The following is a 9,202-nucleotide window of genomic DNA, read 5'->3' as shown; positions in this document are numbered from 1 at the left end:
ACAGCGGGGCTGCTTCTGCCCTATGCGAGCTGGGCAGGGAGATTCTCCCCGTCCCTCTGACTCTGGGTAGAAGCAGCCCAGTGCCACCGGCTCTCCTGGTGCTGAGAGAGATGGAGAGATTCTCCCCCCTCCCTCCAGGAAAGCGAGCGTGCCGGGCTGCTTCTGCCCAGTGTCAGAGGGTAGAGGAGAATCTCCTAGTCTCTTTGACACCGGGCAGAAGAAGCCCAGTAGCACCGGCTCTCCCGGAGACTCTTCCCGTCTCTCTCAGCACCAGGAGAGCTGGTGCCACTGGGCCGCTACGACCTGGTGCACGAGGGGTGGGGAGATTCTCCCCATCCTGCTTGCATCAGGAGAGGAGCAGCTGGCACTCAGCCGCTCGTAGGGGAGCAGATGGTACAGGGGTTTAAATGCCCCTTTCTGTGCCGCTGAGCACTGGCACGGAAATGGGCCTTTAAACTCCGAAGCTTCCTGAAGCTATTCAAATAGCTTCAGGAATCTTTGATTCCAGGTTTCCAGGGCAACAGCAGGAATTCAGACAATCCCTGCCTGAGTTGCCATTGGAATTGATTGCAGGTACCAGACTGCCGGGCTTGCCAAACGGCAACGAACGAGGCTTGCAATGACCACCTGTTTGTTTAGAATGGGGCCCCTCACGAACAGCTTGTTCGCTAACAGCCAAACAGGCGGTTCGTGGGCTTTTTTGCGTTCATAGTGCTGTTCGTGCCCATGTCTACATATGACACAGAGTGAGAAGAGAGAATTTCCACCCAAGGAATTGAAATACAAAATAATCTAACCCTTTTGGATTTCCTCTCCAGAGACGAACGCTGAAATTCTAAGCAGAGTTACTCCCGTCTAAGCCCAAGATGCTACTATGGATGTCATTGTGATTGATACAAATGTAAAGTCCAGCTCATCTGCACAGTTTGATAGGGAAAGGGGTTGCCCATCACTGAACTGGAGGTGCTAGGTTTTAGTCCCCCCCCCCCGTTTTTTAAAAACAAATTACTCAAATATCTTCTCTGTTTAGAACCCTGTGCTTAATAGCTGAGCATGCCAAGACCCTTTGGCCCTTTTCCACCCAGAAACCAACTGGAAGCCAATGAAGATGTGAGTAGGTAGCTAATATATATATATATTAATTTTTAAAAGCCGTTGGCTCATCAGCAATCTCTGCCTTTTAAAGCAACTTATTTGCAAAGCTTAACACCAAAAAAGGGCCATAATTAAAAACACATTGACATGTAATAAGCAGACCAATATTAAGAATAAAATATTTAAACAGCTATTTTGGTTCAAATAAAGCAAGGAGGAGCCCTTTATTGTGCTGAACCGTTTGGAGAGAGATGTCAAGGGAGAGGGCTCTCTGGTGTTTTCCATTAGTTCTGTCCTAGTGGATCAAGAGACTTGTTGTTGAGGCTGATCAATTCCAAGGGAACTGATACTTTTCACCCTATATTAATTAAGCAGGGGCCCCCTCCTGCTCTCTCAGCCTGCCAACCCTGTTGCTCACTGCACTTGCAGTATTTAATGGCAATTCGAACACTGAACACGCAGTTCTGCCTCCTGTCCAAAGCAATACTTGATGAAGAGGGATCGTCTAGGCCAACAGGGGGCGTTGAATGATGTAGAACAAGGTTCCCCAACATGGCACCCATGGGCACCATTGTGCCCACCAACACCTTTCCTGGTGCCAGCCAAGTGTTTTTAGAAAGTGGGTGTGGCCCAGTGGAGCTTTTGCCCACAGGGCTTCTGATTGTCCTTTGGAGATCTGATTGGCTGTGTGCATTTTTAAAACACTTCTTTGGTAGATGCTTCTTCCACAGCACAAGGATCTTCACTATGTGTCTGAAGGTGAGCTTCAGCAGCCATTTTGTGTTTGCTGTGCTTCCTGTGGCAGCCATTTTGTTGCCCACCACACTTGGTCAGAACTCCAAATGCGCAGGCTCAAAAAGGTTGGGGATCCCTGATGCAGAAGAATTATGTGAGCCACTTTGAGTCCCCATTGAGGAGAGAGGGGAGGTACAACATTTTGTTATCGGTCTAATTTTGCCTACTGTTCACCAAAATACGGTGATCACTATTGTTTCGTCAGGTGTTGCTACAACTCTTCTGTCAGGAGGCAGAATTGTTAAATATTGGGAGGACTACGGAGCTAAGAGTTGGCAAGTGGAGGCAGCAGTGCTGGGCCCTGAGTAAGTAAACAAATAAAATCCCCAAGGGAAGTATGTTGTTTTCATTCCTGGTATAATAAATGTAAAATTGCAAATTTTGAAAAAAATGTACTGGAAATCATATGGGATCTCGCCTTTGAATCATTAGATGCTCCTTGGTATTAAGATCAGACCTCAGTAGAATAATGTAGCATTTGGGAAGGAAGAGGCAGCCCAGCAAGCCAGCACTGGAGGCCAGGATGGAGAAGACCTGCACGGCCACCATGTACTTCCCCTTCGTGCTCAGGTAGGAGGGCACGAAGGAGACCCAGACGCTGCAGAAGACCAGCATGCTGAAGGTGATGAGCTTGGCCTCATTGAAGGCCCCGGGCAGCTTCCTGGCCAGGAAAGCCACCGTGAAGGAGACGGCAGCCAGGAAGCCCAGGTAGCCCAGGGCAATATAAAACATGGCGACAGAGCCCTCGTTGCATTGCAGGGTGATGTGCCCAGGCTGGGAGTGCATGTCCGAGTCTGGGAAGGGGGGAGAGAATCCCAGCCAGATGAGGCAGAGGCCAACTTGAATACCAGATAAAGAAATGACTATGGAGTTGGCCAGACTCTTCCCCAGCCATTGCCTCATCCTGTTGCCTGGCTTGGTGGCCATGAAGGCCACCACCACAGTGATGGTTTTGGCCAAGACAGAAGAGATGGCAACTGAGAAGATGATGCCGAAGACGGTTTGTCGGAGAAGGCAGGTCTCCTTCCCTGGCTGGCCGATGAACAGAAAGGAGGAGAGAAAGGAAAGCAGGAGGGAGACCAGGAGAACGTAGGTGAGGTCCCGGTTGTTGGCTTTGACTATGGGAGTGTCCAGGAATTTAATAAATAAGACTAAAACAAAACTTGAGATAAGGGACAAAAACAGGGCACAGAAGGACAGACCGATGCCCAGGGGTTCTTCATAGGCCAGGAAGGCTATAATCTTCGGGACACATTGAGTTTGGCCCTTGTTTGGATACTGATCTTCTGGACACTTGGAACAATGCTCAGTATCTGGAAAGAAGAAGAGAGATCCAGTGAGGTGCATTGCTGCCACATTTTGCATGAATTAAAGCTTCTGAGACATTTTCAGAGGCAAATTATTGACGAGAGAGTTCCTACTGATCAGACCAAACAACACCGGAGTGGCTGGATCAATGGTCTGATTCCATATAAACCAGCTGCTGTAGCATAGAGGTGAAGTGGCTGGGCTACAAATCAGCCCCCTTCTGGTTCGACTTCCTCTACTGCCGTGAGCTCTGCAAGCAGCCTTGGGCAAGCCCCTTCTCGCAGCTCAGCTCCCCAGCTGTATTGTTGGGATAATAATACACTGTTCACCTCTCTGATGGGGGCACTAATCTGCCTAAAAGAGAGAGATATAAGCGCAGATGTTGTTGTTGTTAGTGTTATTATTAAAATGGCAGCCAAAATAAAGAGACTACTTAAGATAATAGAACCAAAATTGAGAACAGCAGCCCCTTAAAGAGCAACAAAATTTTCCAGGGAATCGACATTTCTCTTCTCCAGGTAGGAGGGTGAAGATCCATCAGCCCTTCTATCCAGGCCGGAAGGTCAGAGGCATGTTTCAAAGAAGGGCCTGTTGAAGTCTGGGTGCAATGCAAAAAGTGAGCAGTTGGAACAGAGCTGGAAGGTATGCACAGAGGTGGGAAATGCAGAAAAGCAGCCCCTGTCATTAGCATATTTTCTGCCCTTCCCATCTTTATGCTCATTTCCTCATTCTGAGCAGGCTGGTCACATTCTGCCTTGTACCTCTGTAATGCTCCTCCCACCTTCAGACATGGATATAAGGGCTCCGGGATCGCCATTCCTACGTATCTGAAGAAGCGAACTTTGACTTATGAATGTTGATACCCTGGAATATTTTGTTGAAGTTGCTGCTGGACTTGAATTTTGTTCTTCTGCTACAGGCTAACAGGACTGTCCACCTGAAAATATGTAGGATAATGTGGAACAGAGTTGTTTGATCAGAGTTGCAACTATTTCTCCAAGCTGCCCAGGACCAGAAAGCAATGAGGTTTGTGGCTGGGACAGGGTGGCATTCAGCCCTGCACAGCGCAATCCCAGCTACTGCACCACGTAACTACAACAGCAGCGACAGTGTGCATATCTGCATGAGACATATGTGTGGGAATAGGGGTCCACTGCAACACTGTGTAAACCTGAATGTGCAAAAACGATCTGAATGCTGAAAGTTCCCCTTTTCCCCTCCTGAGCTCATACATTTCAAGTCATTTGAAATGTCTTTTAAAATGGCATATAAAATGCCTGGGTGTATCTTTGCCCGCCCCGCCAGCATTGCTTTGTCTTGGAGTGATTACCTTCTTGAGCAGAGATGGTCCCACCCTGGCATGGGGAACAGGCATAGCAGCAAATGGGCTCTCCTTCCTGAATGCGCTTGGCATAGCCAGGGGGGCAAGCTGTATTACACCTGGAAGTAGGCGGGGTCTAAGCGAAAAAGACGAGGGGCATTAAGCAAAAGGCGTCACTCAGTAGAAATTGGTCATAAAGGTGTAAAGGACTCCAAAGAACTGCTGCCCTAATTTCAGTACTAAGTGGCCTCATATTTTTTGAGGGCTATAGTCCGAAAGCAGGTGGTGGAACAGCGTGGTATAGCTTAGTCTCAGAAGCTAAGCACGGTCAGTACTTGGATGGGGGACCACTGAGGAAGACTCTGCAGAGGAAGGCAATGGCAAACCACCTCTGCTTCTCACTTGCCTTGAAAGCCCCTTGCTGGGGTCGCCATAAATCGGTTGTGACTTGGCAGCACACACACACATGCACACACAAATTCCTAACACGCAGCTGCCTATCACAGTTTACCCTGCCCTTTCTCGAAGTATCTAAGAAGTGGCATCTTCCCACTTCTCTTTCTTTGCCTTCACAACGATCCTGTGAGGTAGGTCAGGATGACCTCTTAAGTGGCCCATTGCCATCAAAGAGTGATTGTATTATCTGAGACCCAGTGTGGTGTACAGGGTAGAGTGTTGGACTATGATCTGGGAGTCCCAGGTTCAAATCTCCTTCTGCCATGGAAGCTCGCTGAGTGACCTTGAGCCAGTCACATAGTCTCAGTTTAACCCACCTCACAGGACTGTTGTGAGGATAAGATGTTCAGAATGATGCAAACCCCTTCAAGTCCCCCTTCTAAGCACCAATGCCTCACAGCCAGGAGTCAAAGAGGGGCAATTTTTAAACCTGGTGACTTCTACTTTTAGTTGGTTAATTTATTGTCTATCATCTGCCTCTCTCAAGAAGACTCAAACCACAAGTTTTGATGACAGTCTTCCTTTCTGCTGCATGTTTGATGGAGATAATAAAAAGACAGATGAAAAGAGCACATAGCAAGGGAAAGACTGCTGCTGTTTATTTGTGAATAACTGAAAGGAGATAATTTAGTTTCCACAAGGAAAAACAAGCCCAGTTTCTGATAGTGGCAAAGGGGGTAAGCTTCCTATTCCTCCCAGAATTGGTGGAACAAAAAGGAATTCCACACTTAGGACCTCCGTCTGTCGGGTAATTCCCAGTCCCTGGCAGAATGAAGATGCCTCTGCGTTGGCTATTTTACTAGGTGATCTACCTGGTTAAACTGCCTTGGCCACACTATGGCATTCCGGTCAACGGAAATTTTTAGGTCTTCAGATGCGTCTCTTTCTAGACTCCCGACCCGCATTTTTGCAAGGGAGTTATTGGGAAACACCACCCAGTTCACAATATCAAAGTTGGTCGCCAGGTCTCCGTTGTGGTCCAAATAAACTCCATCTGTGGAAATATTGTAGAACCTGAAGCTTCTCAGGAAAGGATGCAGCTAGAATGAGAGAGGAAAAAACACCACTGTTTAGGAAAAAGGAATCCGTGAGAGCCGTGTCAGGCCTGCATGTCCGGACCGATTCATTCCCCTTCCCCCAGCAGTTGCCACTGATTCCTGGAAGGCAACACTGAGGGCTGGAGATCCAGCATGGACAAAAAGCCTCCAATGCAGGCAGTTACAAAAAGGAGGAGGAAGTGGGAAAAATTCCCCCCTTCCTCTCTCTTGTATCATCTTATGCCAGATGGCACCTTATTGCACGTGAGGAAAAGATTCAGGGTCCTACCCAGTGTTCCCGCTAATGTGAGCACGTGAGCAATCGCTCACAGATTCTGACTCCTCTGCTCACAGCTTCTCAGATGTAGCTCACAAAAACTAACCCTCAGGCGGCCCCACCCTCCCAATCAGCCAGCATCTGCAGGCAGGCCCTATAGGGATGGAGCCTCATCCCACTTCTCCCTTCCTGGCTATGGCTGGTTTGGCCCCCAGGGTGGTGCCAGAGAGCACCTCCAGCCACTGCTGGCTCTCTAGCTGGGGAACAGAGCAGAGCTGAGTGATCGGGTCTGGCCTGACCCATGCAGCCTGAAATTGCAAGGATCCCCTCAGCCCCCAAGAGTGGAGGAGAGGAGGTAGCGTCTCAGCCGCCACCATGGTGAAGGCATCATTTAACTTGGCCTTGGTGCAGAAGGTGGCTGAAGAAGTAAGCATTGACTCACAAAAGTTCATCTTGAAATAAATGTGCTAGTCTTTAAGGTGCCATTGTGTGTCTGCTTTATTTTGTAGCAACAGACTAATACAACTACCTCTTTGTAATCTGCATGGACATACCCATTTTTATGCAGAAGTATACTCTGATTTTTGCGGCCCTTACACCTAATAGCTTTTATTGTTAAATTGTTTTGATTGTAATCAAAACAACTTGATTGTAATTTTTTTTAAAGGAGGTGCACTCAAAACTTTAATAAAAGTTGTTGTTTCGGCTCACAAAGTAGATTTTTAGCTCACAACACTGCAAAGCTTAGAGGGAACACTGGTCCTACCCATCGGCTTAATTTTTGCACCTGAAACAACTGCCTTCGGCTGTGGCCCTCCCCCTTTGCTAGTCTAGCGGCATTTGTTGTGGGGTATGAGCTTTCGTGAGTCACAGCTCCCTTCTTTTCTACTGCTACAGACAAACATGGCTACCCATTTTGATCTTTGCTAGTCTATATGTGATAAAATTGTTCAGTCGCCATCTTACAGTAATCCTGTTTATTCCTCTGTACTAATATGACGGGCCTAGAACTATCAATAGGCAGGCAGCCCGACACCCACTTCCATCACTAAATAAACGCCCTGGACCAAGGACAGACCTGGACAAGGAAGGCCTGGCACCTTGATGCAGCCAGCTTGATTTCCCTTCAGCTTTAGCCTGAGGAAAAGGGCAAGAAGGGGACGGTGGGACCAGGGAAGGCCCCCCCATGTGAGGAAAGCTCCTTTTAAATGGGCCTTTACACCAGGGGTGAAGCCTCAGGTAAAGGACTTGGAAGACACAGCGAAGTCCAAGCCAAAAATAAATTCCCCTGGGAAGGAGTCTCAGAGCTGCGTCCACTGAAGGGGTGGGGGGCTTTAACTAAAGTCTCACAAGCTGGATTTCCGTCAGAAATGTGTAAAATTTTATCTTCTCGGACTTTGGATCTGGAATGGAACAGACTGTTCTTTTCAGTGGCACTGTATAGGAGGGAAAAGGAGTACCTGCCATGGCTGCAACCTCTGAAGCGCCGACGTATTGGTGCCCATGATTGCCATCAGCCTGAATCGGGAGGCAGAGGCCATGTGGAGGGCATGTGCTATGGCCCAGAGGGTGTTGTAAATACCGTAGCTGTCTTGAGACAGAGTCCTTTCAAGGACCTTCTGGGGCGGGCTCTGCCGTTCCTCTTTCTCCTTACAGTATGTCCAACTTTTTAATGCATCTTCGAAATATAAACAGTGGAATGTGTTCTCCCCAAACTCCTCAATAGCACTATCTATATCATGTGTGAGAAAACTAATATTGTTCGGCCTTCTCTTTGTCTGGATTAAGAAGGACAAGGAACCATGGATTTGGTGGATGTCAAAGGCGTTGTCAGTCAAGCCAAATGTGATGTCTGATAAAGCGACTGTGACCCAAATGTTCCTAATGCTGTGTTTAGCAAACCTCTCGATGTATTTGAACACAAATGTTAGACCTGCCAGGTAGAGAAGGTCCCCATAGTAAACATATACATGGACTCGTTTCTGTATAGAAAGGGAAGTCATGTGGTGCAGATCGTCATACATTTTTAAAAAGTAAAGAAGATTCAGTCCTATTATTCTTTGTGAGAACACAACACAAATATCACTTCTGGTGAGAACCGGTGTCACAGTACTTATAAACCTTTCTCCATTCTCAGTGTCCGGAGCAACAAGACCAACCCACGTCCATGCAAAATACAGGAGCAGTTTAGCAATCCCCAGGTACGGGGGTTCTGATTTTGGGATCATCCGGTGGAAGAACGGGAACTGAGTTTTATCAGTAAGAAGGTGCGAACGAAACCCATAACTGACCTAGTCAGGAAAGGAAGAGAGAGTTCTCTTGGTAAGTTTGCAAGGTAAATCCCAAACTGTATCATGCATCTGATGAAGAGAACTTGATTCTCGAAAGCTTATGCTACAATAAAATTGGTTAGTCTTAAAGGTGCTACTGGACTCTTTTTGATTTCCCAAACTACAGGCAGTGAAGATTGCTGACGGGCAAGAAAAGCAGTCCTGTTCCTTTTAGAAAGAACTTTTAGAAGGAATTGTCCTCCCAAACAATTCCATTACACTGCAGCCCTATTCCCCTTACAAAAATGCCCTCCCACACAATCTGCAGAATAATAGAAATGTGGAAGTCTTCTTGACTGGCATTTCCACCAGGTGGGGGCCTCAACAGGAAATGCTCAGGTACAGCTTATCTTAGCATTTGAAATGTGTTGTCTTCAAAAAGTTTTGCTGAGATGGATCCGATGCAATCAAAGTACATCAAGAAAGGGGATCTTGCTGTCATGGCTGCTTTCACACATGTTGGATAATCCACTTTCAATACTCTTTAGTGAACATTTGAAATTGATTTTCCATGTGTGGAACAAAAAATCCACTTCCAAAGGATTGCGAAAGTGCATTGAAAGTGCATTATTCAACGTGTGTG

Source organism: Eublepharis macularius, chromosome 4, assembly GCF_028583425.1.
Source record: "Eublepharis macularius isolate TG4126 chromosome 4, MPM_Emac_v1.0, whole genome shotgun sequence".
Taxonomy (NCBI): Eukaryota; Metazoa; Chordata; class Lepidosauria; order Squamata; family Eublepharidae; genus Eublepharis; species Eublepharis macularius.
This window is presented reverse-complemented; position numbering follows the sequence as displayed.